The sequence below is a fragment of the Anastrepha ludens genome, unplaced genomic scaffold (genome assembly GCF_028408465.1).
Source record: "Anastrepha ludens isolate Willacy unplaced genomic scaffold, idAnaLude1.1 ptg000018l, whole genome shotgun sequence".
Lineage (NCBI taxonomy): Eukaryota > Metazoa > Arthropoda > Insecta > Diptera > Tephritidae > Anastrepha > Anastrepha ludens.
Genome location: NW_026530029.1, coordinates 72267 through 84895, shown reverse-complemented (window position 1 = coordinate 84895; position 12629 = coordinate 72267). Strand labels below are relative to the sequence as shown.

At 31.5% G+C, this 12629-nt stretch overlaps 3 pseudogenes; 1 reads left to right on the top strand and 2 right to left on the bottom strand.

Moving 5' to 3' along the window:
* Positions 1 to 1420: 1420 nt before the first annotated feature.
* On the bottom strand, positions 1421 to 2240 carry LOC128870642 (cytochrome b-like; annotated as a pseudogene).
* A 4-nt stretch (positions 2241 to 2244) lies between these two features.
* LOC128870628 (NADH-ubiquinone oxidoreductase chain 6-like) lies at positions 2245 to 4280 on the bottom strand (annotated as a pseudogene).
* Positions 4281 to 4394: 114 nt separating this feature from the next.
* Positions 4395 to 5980, top strand: LOC128870627 (NADH-ubiquinone oxidoreductase chain 5-like; annotated as a pseudogene).
* Positions 5981 to 12629: the final 6649 nt, after the last annotated feature.

The following is a 12629-nucleotide window of genomic DNA, read 5'->3' as shown; positions in this document are numbered from 1 at the left end:
GAGTTCAGACCGGCGTAAGCCAGGTTGGTTTCTATCATTAATAAATTGTAATATTTTAGTACGAAAGGACCAAATATTAAAATAATTATATTTTAAATAATAGAATATTATTAATATAAATTACTGTTTTGGCAGATTAGTGCAATAAATTTGGAATTTAATTATGTAGTTTATACTACAAATAGTACTTGATTTTTATGGAAATAGTTTTATCTTTTGTTGGTAGATTAGTTTTGGTAATTTGTGTTTTAGTAAGAGTAGCCTTTTTAACTCTTTTGGAACGTAAAGTATTAGGTTATATTCAGATTCGTAAGGGTCCTAATAAGGTTGGTTTAATAGGAATTCCTCAACCTTTTTGTGATGCAATTAAGTTATTTACTAAGGTACAAACTTATCCTCTTTTATCAAATTATGTTTCCTATTATTTTTCTCCTATTTTTTCTTTAATTGTTTGATTATGTATTCCTTTATTTGTGAAGTTATTCTCTTTTAATTTAGGAATTTTATTTTTTTTGTATTGTACTAGATTAGGAGTTTATGCTGTTATAGTTGCTGGTTGATCATCTAATTCTAATTATGCTTTGTTAGGTGGATTACGGGTTGTTTATTACCAAAGTTACATTTGATTTGTCGTTATTATATTTCCAGTTAGACTTGTTTGATTTTGTATTTGTTTAGCTGAAACTAATCGTACACCTTTTGATTTTGCTGAAGGTGAATCTGAATTAGTTTCTGGGTTTAATGTTGAATATAGAAGTGGTGGATTTGCTTTGATTTTTATAGCTGAATATGCTAGAATTTTATTTATAAGTATATTATTTTGTGTAACTTTTTTTGGTTGTGACTTGTTTAATGTAGTATTTTATTTAAAATTGGTTTTTATTTCATTTGTTTTTATTTGAGTTCGTGGAACTTTACCTCGATTTCGTTATGATAAATTAATATATTTGGCTTGAAAGTGTTTTTTACCTTTTTCTTTAAATTATTTATTATTTTTTATTGGAGTTAAATTATTTTTGATATATTATATGTTGTTAATTGATTTTAGTAAAGTTAATAGGAAATTATTGTTCCTATATTATGTTTTCAAAACATATGCTTGTTCAAGCTCATTAACTAATTAATTAATTAAATTGTCTCATCATTTATTAATAAGTGGATTAATAATATAATATAAGAAGTAAATTACTGTTAAAATTTGTCCAACTAGTACATAAGGATCTTCTACAAGTCTAGTAACTACAGTAACTACTATAATTCAAAATAGAATTTTATTTACAGGATAAAATTGGACTCCTCGGAAGTTTTTTAAATGATAGAATGGTAAAATTGCTAGGATTGCAATTGATAGAACTCATGCAATAACTCCTCCTAATTTGTTAGGAATAGAACGCAAATTTGCATATGCAAATAAAAAGTATCATTCAGGTTGAATATGAACTGGTGTTACTAAAGGATTAGCAGGGATGAAATTATCAGGATCTCCTAACAAATAAGGGTTAATTAAAGTTAATAATAGAAGTGCTATAATTATAATAATAAACCCTACAATGTCCTTGTACGTAAAGTATGGGTGGAATGGAATTTTGTCAATATTAGAATTTAATCCAATTGGGTTATTAGATCCTGTTTGATGAAAAAATAATAAATAAATTAATGTTATTGCTAATACAATAAATGGTAAAATAAAATGAAATGTAAAAAATCGGGTAAGAGTGGCATTATCTACTGCGAACCCTCCTCAAACTCATTGAACTAAATCAATTCCTAGGTAAGGAATTGCAGATAATAAATTTGTAATAACTGTGGCTCCTCAGAATGATATTTGTCGTCATGGTAAAACGTAACACATGAATGCTGTTGCTATAACTAAAAATAAAATCAGTACTCCTACTAGTCATGTAGGTGTAAATAAATATGAGCCATAATAAATTCCTCGACCATTATGTAGAAAAATACAAATAAAGAAATATGATGCACCATTAGCATGTAATGTTCGTAATAATCAACCATAATTTACATCTCGACAAATATGATTAACACTATTGAAAGCTAAATTAATATCTGCTGTGTAATGTATAGCTAAGAAAAGTCCTGTTAGAATTTGAATAATTAAGCATACGCATTAATAGTGATCCGAAGTTTCATCATACTGAAATATTAATTGGGGCTGGAAGATCTACTAGAGCATTGTTTGCAATTTTAAATAATGGGTGTTGGGTTCGTAGAGGTTTCATCATTAGTTTAATTTATTAATCGTAGGTGTCCGTGGAATAATTTAGTAAGTTTTACCACTGCAATTAATGTAATTAATAGGTAATTTATTAATAAGATGGTAATTAAATTTGTTGGATAATTGTATAATTTATGAAGATTTAAAGAATTTTCTTCTGTAAATATATTTAAATTAATTATGGTTTGTATTTCATTATTTTGAATGAAGGATGAAATATATAGTTTATCTATAAGTCATCTGGTACTTAATAATAAAATGAAAATTAATATAAATGAGAAGGCTGTTTTCATTGAAAGAGAGAATATTTCATTTGATGCTAGGGATGTAACGTAGATGAATAATACTAATACTCCTCCTAGGAAAATTAAAAATAATACATATGAGAATCAGAATCTTTTAGTAATCCAGTTAGAAGACAAATTTGTATTGTTTGAATTAATAATATTAGTCCTATTGCTAATGGAAGATTTATTTGAATGAAAATAAGACTAGAGATTAATGTTGTGGAATATAAAGTTAGTTGTATAATATCAGGAGGTAGTTTATTTAAAATATTAATTTTGGGGATTAATGATAAAGTTATTTCTTTTCTCTTCAAGTTTTAAAAGATTAATTCTTATTTTTGATTTACAAGACCAATGTTTTTGTTAAACTATTAAAACTAATGTTAATGTTATTATATTGGGGATTACCTTGTTTTTTAATTTTAATAGAAGTATTTGTTTCTGTTTTTAATCGTAAACATTTATTGTCTATGCTTTTAAGTTTAGAATATATTGTTTTAAGTTTATTTTTTTTTACTATTTATTTATTTGAATTTAATAGATTTTAGAAGATATTTTAGTATCATATTTTTGACTTTTAGTGTTTGTGAAGGAGCTTTAGGTCTTTCAATTTTAGTGTCTATAATTCGAACTCATGGAAATGATTATTTTGAATCATTTATTGTATTACAATGTTAAAGTTAATTTTTATAATAATTTTTATTGTTCCTTTTTGTTTTATAAAAAATTCATTTAGAACGGTTCAAAGTTTACTATTTTTGGTAAGTTTTATTTTTATTTTAATGAATTATTGTACAAATTATTTTGTAAATGTTTCTTATTTTTTGGGATTTGATGAAATTTCATATGGATTAATTTTATTAAGTTTTTGAATTTGTACACTTATAATTACTTCTAGTGAATCTATTAATAAATATAGTAATTATGAAATTTTTTTTTAATTAATGTATTAATTTTATTATTATGTTTAGTTTTAACTTTTGGTAGAATAAATTTATTTATGTTTTATTTATTTTTTGAAAGAAGATGGATTCCTACTTTATTTTTGATTTTAGGGTGAGGGTATCAACCAGAACGTTTACAAGCCGGTATTTACCTTTTATTTTATACTTTATTAGTTTCTTTACCTATATTAGTAGGAATTTTTTATTTATTGTATATAATACTTTAATAACATTAAATTATTATCTTTTGATAAATTATGTTAATTGTTATGATTTATTCTATTTATCTTTAATTTTAGCTTTTTTAGTTAAAATACCTATATTTTTAGTTCATTTATGATTACCAAAAGCTCATGTAGAAGCTCCTGTTTCTGGTTCAATAATTTTAGCTGGGGTTATATTAAAATTAGGTGGATACGGATTGTTGCGAGTTTTTTCTTTTTTACAAGTAAGTGGTATTAAATATAATTATATTTGAATTAGAATTAGATTAATTGGGGGTGTTTTAATTAGTTTGGTTTGTTGGCGTCAGACCGATTTAAAGGCTTTAATTGCTTATTCTTCTGTTGCTCATATGGGAATTGTTTTACGGGGTTTTTAACTTTAAGATATTTAGGATTTTGTGGTGCTTATACATTAATAACTGCTCATGGGCTTTGCTCTTCTGGACTTTTTTGTTTAGTTATATTAATATTACATATGAGCGGTTAGGGAGTCGAAGTTTATTAATTAATAAGGGTTTATTAAATTTTATACCTTCTATAACATTATTATGATTTTGGTTAAGAGCTTGTAATATAGCTGCACCTCCTTCATTAAATTTATTGGGTGAAATTTGTTTATTAAATAGAATTGTTAGTTGATCTTGATTAACAATAATTTCTTTATCTTTGTTATCTTTTTTTAGAGCTGCCTATACTTTATATTTATATGCTTATAGTCAGCATGGTAAATAATTTTCTGGGGTAAAATTCCGGAATATTATTTATTATTTTTACATTGATTCCCTTTAAATTTATTAATTTTGAAGAGTGATATTTGTATAATTTGACTTTAATTTTATTTAAATAGTTTATTTAAAATATTGATTTGTGGTGTCAATGATATGATTTTTAATCATTTTAAATCGTGAGAAAGTATTTATCTATTTGTAGAATTAGGTTTCTGGTTTTAATTTTATTTAGAATTAATTTGTTTTTTTTTAGATTATTAGTATTAATTAAGGATTTTTGTATAGTATATTTATTGAATGAGAAGTGGTTAGATTTAATTCGTGTAGAATTGTTATGACTTTTTTATTTGATTGAATGCGCTTATTATTTATATCTTTTGTTTTATTAATTTCTTCTTTAGTTATTTATTATAGAAAGGAGTATATGGGGGGAGATTTAAATATTAATCGTTTTATTATATTAGTTCTTATTTTTGTTTTATCTATAATATTATTAATTATTAGTCCTAATTTAATTAGAATTTTATTAGGATGAGATGGATTAGGGTTAGTTTCTTACTGTTTAGTAATTTATTTTCAGAATGTAAAATTTTAAAATGCTGGTATATTAACTGCTTTATCAAATCGAATTGGTGATGTTGCCTTTTTATTGGCTATTGCTTGAATGTTAAATTATGGAAGTTGAAATTATATTTTTTATTTGGAAACAATAAAAAATAGAATTGAAATAGAAATTATTGGTAGATTAATTATATTAGCTGCTAAAACTAAAAGAGCACAAATTCCTTTTTCATCTTGATACCTGCTGCAATAGCAGCTCCTACTCCTGTTTCTGCTTTAGTTCATTCTTCTACTCTTGTTACTGGTGGAATTTATTTGTTAATTCGATTTAATATTTTATTATGTAATCCTTGAATAGGTCAAGCTTTACTTTTATTGTCTGGTTTGACTATATTTATACCTGGATTAGGAGCTAATTTTGAATTTGATTTAAAAAAATTATTGCTTTATCTACTTTAAGTCAGTTGTGTTTGATAATAAGAATTTTATCAATAGGCTTTTATAAATTAGCTTCTTTTCATTTATTGAGTCATGCTTTATTTAAAGCATTATTATTTATGTGTGCTGGAGCTATCATTCATAATAAAAGGATTAGGAATTTTTATACCTTTAACTTCTGGTTGTTTTAATGTTGCTAATTTAGCTTTATGTCGTATACCTTTTTTATCAGGCTTTTATTCTAAGGATTTAATTTTAGAAGTTGTGTCTTTGAGTTACATTAATATATTTCCTTTTTTTCTTAATTTTTTTCTACTGGATTAACGGTATGTTATTCTTTTCGGTTGGTTTATTATTCTATAACTGGTGAACTAAATTGTGGTTCTTTAAACATATTAAGAGATGAAGGATGAGTTATATTGCGTGGTATAAGAGGATTATTGATTATAAGAATTATTGGTGGTAGTATACTTAGATGATTAATTTTTCCTACTCCATATATAATTTGCTTACCAATTTATTTGAAATTATTAACTTTATTCGTTTGTATTAGTGGCGGATTATTAGGGTATTGAATTTCCAATGTCTCTTTATTTTATTTTAATAAGTCTTTAAATAATTATTTAGTGAGTTATTTTTCTTATTCAATATGATTTATACCTTATATTTCTACTTATGGTGTAATTAATCCTCCTTTAGTTTTAGGTAGAATTGTTTATAAATCTTTTGATCGAGGGTGATCTGAATTTGTGGGAGGACAGAATTTATATAATAAGTTGGTTGAATATTCTCAATTAGTTTATTTTTTACATAATAATAATTTAAAAATTTATCTTTTATTATTTGTTTTGTGAATTACTTTTCGTTTTAGATTTTTTTTCTTATTTTATTCAAGTATCTCAAATTATAGAGTATAACGCTGAAGATGTTAGGGTAATTGTTTAATTCTTGAATGTAGTGAATAAGTTATAGTAAATTAGGAATTTACTAAATAAATAGATTTAACAAAATTTATACACATACATAATTTATTTAGTTAAGCTTATCTATTACTATGTATGTATATAATATATTCACAGATAAATGTGGAATAACTTATTTGAAATGAAATAGGCTGTTACATTATTTTTTTTATTTAAGCAGTTTTTAATTTGTTTTATAATAAATAATAGTTTATTATAAAACAAAATTTAGTAGTTTTATTGATAAATTAATTTAAATAATAAAATTAAGTAATTTACAAAAAAAAAAATCACCAGTCTAACGGTTAGACGCGATAGAAGTGAAACCTTCCGTAAAACAAACTGAGAGAGAATAAGACGAAAGCAGCATTAGGAGCAAGATAATTATAGGTTCTTTATAATATTGCTATAAAGTTCATATTTTATTTTCTTCATTTTATTATTATTCATCCTCAATGTTTTCAATTTCAACAAATGATACGATGGCTTATGATAGCTAAAATATGATACAAATGCTTTGGTTTCGATGTTGTCAACATGTCTTTGAAATACCGCGTCAAAGGTGGTTTTTGATCGTGTTGTCGATTCAGTGCGATTGTTACACATTTTTAAATTGAATGTTGTATTGAGAACGTCAATTAAAGGAACCGCTGTGTCCAATGCAAAATTTACGTTAAAATCGCCACTTAAAATCATTGGAACTTTATTGTAATCTTTTCTAAGTATCCGCGATACTTCTGGTGTATACTTTATTAAATTTTCGTGAATGAATTCCGTGATGCTATTTATTGATTTTTTTTTCTGTCGATATTCACGACACTTTTCTGCATTATTTTTCGGCATAATTGTGGTAAATATTTAAAAATGAAAATATTTACGAATATAAAAATACACACGCGGTTGCTATTATGAGCGTCCCCAGCAAAACCTGCGCGACCGAAACTCTAACACAATTACATTTTTTTGAATGTTACAAACACATATGCACGCAGGTTTTACTGGGGCGTGACCGAAACTCTAACACAACTACACATATGCACTCGTATTTGTTTGAAAATCGACTTTTTTTTTGGTTCTCCGTCACCTTTGGAAAATGTGTAAACAGTAAGCAAACTTTGTTCATATATTTTTCCTCATTTTTGCATCAGTAAAATTAAACAAACGCCGTAGCCGAATGGGTTGGTGCGTGACTACTATTCAGAATTCACAGAGAGAACGTCAGTTCGAATCTCGGTGAAAACACCAAAATTAAGGAAAACTATTTTTCTAATAGCGCTCACCCCTCAGCAGGCAATGGCAAAACATGTGTATTTCTGCCATGAAAAAAAGCTCCTCATAAACATATCATAAAATAAAATAAAATAACTGTATAAAAAAATTTTTTTCTTGTGATTCGAACCAAGGATTTTGGATTGGAAGCTCACATTGCTAGCCGCTCGGCTATCGCACCATGCTGTCGGCGCTGGCCTAAAAGTTATTTAGTTCGTCGCTACGTGTATATGTAATATTCGTAGCCAAGAGTGTCGCTTTTTTCGTTTCCCTTTTTCTCAAATCACTCCCAACGATTCTAAAGAAGTTTTCACTTCAAAAATATTTTTAATTTTACAATGAAAATGTAATGTTTTTGTTAAACTATATAAATGGAAGTATAAATGGAATTTAACCAATACAAGATAAAAGTTCTAGATAGTACCATCAAAAGTTGATAGGGCAGACATTTGAAAGATCTGTCGTCGGTACGGGACCATACGATCTGCAAGTTATCTAGAGTTCAACAAATTTAACGATCATTTGATCGCTTGGTTTTAGTCTAATAAAAGCACACGTTCCATAAGGTCCGTGTTTATATTGCATGTATTAGCTCTAGAAATACCACAGTTATCCAAGTAACTGTTAACGTCTATGGAACCATAACTGACATAATGAGTCTTTTGCGGTTTCACTTTTAATTTGTTTGTACTAAGACATGCATGGCTTAATCTTTAAGACAAGCATATAACTACTGGCAGGATCAACCAGAATAATATTTTTATTTATATATTTTTCTTTGTTTTTCATATTTTAATTTTCATAAATTACGGTGTATATAAAAATTAAAGGGGAAAACACACATATAATAGAACCTAATTTTAGTAACACAATTTATTTATCATCATTATTATTTATTAATCACGTGTTTTTATTTGTATAAAATATTTGTATTTTATTTGGTCTTCTTTGTTGTGTTTTTCTTTCATTTTCTTTCGTTCAATATGCGCTCCCGCCGACCCCTTTGGCTTTTCTTATCAAAATTCAAAAACCGTTTTTTATGAAAAAGAATTTTCGTTCTCTGTATATATTTTATATAAAAATATAAGACCGACATTTCTTCTTAATATTTGCCAATTTTCAAAGAATATATCATTTTTAGTAACATTTTACTTTTTCTTCAAATGCATTTTTAATGTAATAATTTCATATATTACATAATTTTTCTCTCTGAATTGAAATTAATAATTTCATAATTCTATTTTTTAATCATAAATATATATGATTAAAAAAATTTCTCCTTTTTTTTCTTTTGTTTAAAATTTAATTTTTCGTATAATTTTTGTTTGTGTTGTTTTTTTTTTCTTCATCTGTTTAATTTCCTGTATGTATACAAGAAACAAACAGTTGAGGATAATTTCTATGTAATGCTAGTATAGAATATAAAATTTTCAATTGAAAAATTTATTTCTATTTGAACTAACTATAGAAAACCAGGAGTAAAATACAATAACACTAATATGCCAAGGTTACATTCCATCATATGTTACTATACAATATAAATTCTTCATATATGTACATATTTTCGAAAATTGTTTCTATTTTAACTATCGTATGGAAAACCAGGAATAAAATCACAATATCACCATTTTGACATAACTGAAATTCAAGTTTCATATAGTTATGATTCGATTTATGATATATGCTTCAATATCATTGGTTAGTTAAATTTTGAAATTTTCATATTATTCACATGCCTTCACAGTGAGTGTTTTTTGCCATGCACACCACTCATTGAGAAAAATGTATTGGAAAAATTCAATTCAATACGTTTCAGTTTGATTTCATATAATTCAATTACATTTTATATATTTCAATAATATCATCGATTTAACCAAATATATATTAAAATCATAAATTATATATATGATGATGGTTAGGTTAGGTTAGGTTAAACGGCTGCCCTAGCTAAAGGGCTCACTTGGACAAATGTTAAGAAATTCGTCCGTTGTGGTGCCATACATGGGAGAGGAGAGAGGAGATGGGAAGGATGAAGGAGCCTTGGGATTAGATACGATGATGACCATACATTTTACGACGGCGCCGACGCGGGCTGATTTACGTTCGTAGTTAGCCGTATCAAGCTACTAAAGCTGAGAAGAAGGTGTTGAGCTGATTCCACCTCGTCCTCCAGACAGTTTCTGCAGAACGGACTTGAGGTAATCCCAAGTCTTACAGCGTGAACACCTAACGGACAATGTCCGGTAAGGATGCCCACCAAATTTGGGAGCTGGGGCTTTGTTAGCCTTAGGGGTTCCCTTGAGCGTCCCCGATCTACCTGTGGCCAGAAGGATCTCGCTCGCTGAGTTGTCTCGAGGCCCATCTTTCCAGGAGCAGACCACAGGTTCTCAGGGAACCCCAATTCTCTCATTACGCGATGAAACCGTCTCCAAAGTTCCCTGTCTAGCCAGCTCATCAGCCCAGCAGTTTCTCTCTATGCCGCTGTGACCGGGAACCCAAATGAGCCTGGTGATGAAGTATTCGGATGCAGTCGAGAGAGAAGCCAGACATTCCCCGACTAATCTCGAACGCACAAACAGCGGGCCCAAGGCCCTAATTGCCGATTGGCTATCGGAGTAAATATTTACTTCCTTAACGGTAATTACCGAATTAAGCAACCAGTCCACCGCTTCCTTAATTGCGGATACCTCCGCTTGGAAAACACTACAGTGGTCCGGGAGCCTAAATTTAAGTTTGATGGGAGGCTCCTTACAGAATACTCTCCCACCAAACCTTCCGTCCAACTTCGAGCCATCCGTGAACATGTTTGCCATGCCTTGCCGCCGAATGTTGCACCCCGCCCACTCATCCCTTGAGGGAATGTGAGTAGAAAAAGGTCCGCTCGGACCTAGCGTGGGTGTACAGTGGTCCACCACCGTAGGGATGAACTCAAAGTTTTTAAGAATGCTAGAGTGTCCGCAACTTAAGTCTAGCCTATGGCCCGAACACATTAATCTGATTGCGGCGCATGTAGCGGTAGTTTTTCCTACATTGTCCACGGGCTCCACATTCAGCATAGCGTTAAGTGCTAGAGTAGGAGTGGTACGGAGAGCCCCACTGATTCCAATGAGGGCAGAGCTTTGTACCCTCTCCAGCTTCTTAGCTGATACCATCCTTTCTAGCGAGTTCCACCAGACAAGGACTCCGTATAGCGAGATTGGTTTTATAATCGTATTATAAAGCCAAAAAGTGACTTTAGGCGAGAGGCCCCATCTTTTGCCGATAGCGCCCCTGCAACCATACAAGGCGACTGTTGCCTTTCTGATTCTTTCCTCAATGTTTGGCTTCCATGTAAGACCTCTGTCAGGGATGAGTCCCAGGTACTTCACCTTGTCAGAGAGCTTCAACGGAGCGCCCAATATTGAGGGGAGAAACACTCTTGGTATTTTGTATTTCCTCGTAAATAAGACGAGCTCCGTCTTCAGAGGATTTATCGATAGGCCGCAATTTGCGGTCCAATTTATAACTAGATTCAGATAACCCTGCATCAGTTCCATCAGAGCATCTAGAAACTTGCCTCTGACAATAAGTGCCACGTCATCCGCGTATGCAATCACCTTACAGCCCCTCCCCTCCAGCTCCACCAGCAGACCGTTAAGTACGGCAACCCAGAGTAGTGGCGAGAGAACACCGCCTTGCGGAGTGCCTCTGTTCACTTGCCAGCGGATAGAGGTGTCACCCCATTCTGCCACGATCGTCCTATCGGTAAGCATCGTGTGGATAAGACTTATGAGTTCGGTTCCGACTCCTAGTTTACCTAGCGACCTGGTGATTGCCTCCGGGAGGACATTATTAAATGCCCCCTCAATGTCGAGGAAGGCACCCACAGTGAACTCCTTCTAGTAGAAGACACCTCGATATCCTTAACAATTGCATGCAAAGCAGACTCTACCGATCTGCCTTTACAGTAAGCATGTTGAGCGTACGATAAACGCCCCCGAGGAATTTCACTCCTTATGTGCAGATCAATCAGCCTCTCCAGGGTTTTTATCAGGAACGAGGAGAGACTGATTGGTCTGAAATCCTTAGGGGATACATGTGAAATCTTTCCTGCCTTGGGTATAATGCCATCGGGCCCAGGTGACTTGAAAGGCTTAAAAGAGTCAATCGCCCAAGCCAGGCGTCGCTTATTCAGCCATCGGTGGTGGGTGCGTGGAGTGCTATGCGCCCTATCCCAGCCGATATTAAGCGAGTCCGGATTTGTCGGAAAATGGGCGTGAAGGAGTAACCGGAGTGACTCCTCGCTGCTCATGGTCCGGCACCCCGAGCTATCTTTCAGGTACCCCATAGGCGTGGAATTCCTCGAGAGAATACGTCTGAATCTCGCGTACTCATGACAGCCTTCCACGCTTTCGCAGAATCTCCGCCATGAGTCTCGCTTCGCTTTCCTGATTTCGGACTTGTAAATTCCCAGTCCTACTTTGTACAGTTCCCATCCCGAGGGAGACTTAAGTCTTCTGGCTCTATTAAAAAGCCGCCTACAAGAAGCCCTGATTTCCGTGAGCTCGGTTGTCCACCAAGGCGGCTTTTGCTTTTTGGGGGGCGATCTTAGTGGACAAGCGCTCTCGAGAGCTCTGTTGCACGCAGCGGTGAATGTCTCCACCAATGTATCTATAGATTCTTCCGAGAGATCCGCGTTTTCTTGCGGTGCTTCCGGAAGGAGAGCCTGCAGGTTTCTGCAGTATAGGTCCCAGTCCGTGCTCCTAAGGTTCCTGTAGGAGGATCTATTCGGTTTGGTTTCATTCAAAGAAAACTGGATGTATCTGTGATCCGAAAAGGAATGAGCGCAGAGCACCCTCCAATCAGGTATTCGACACCTAAGTGTAGAAGAGGCTAAGGTGAGGTCAAGCACCTCTTCCCTAACCGCCTTAATGAAGGTTGGGTCCTTACCTCTATTGCAAATAACCAAATCTTCGCTTAAAATGAAATCAAAAAGTGACTCAC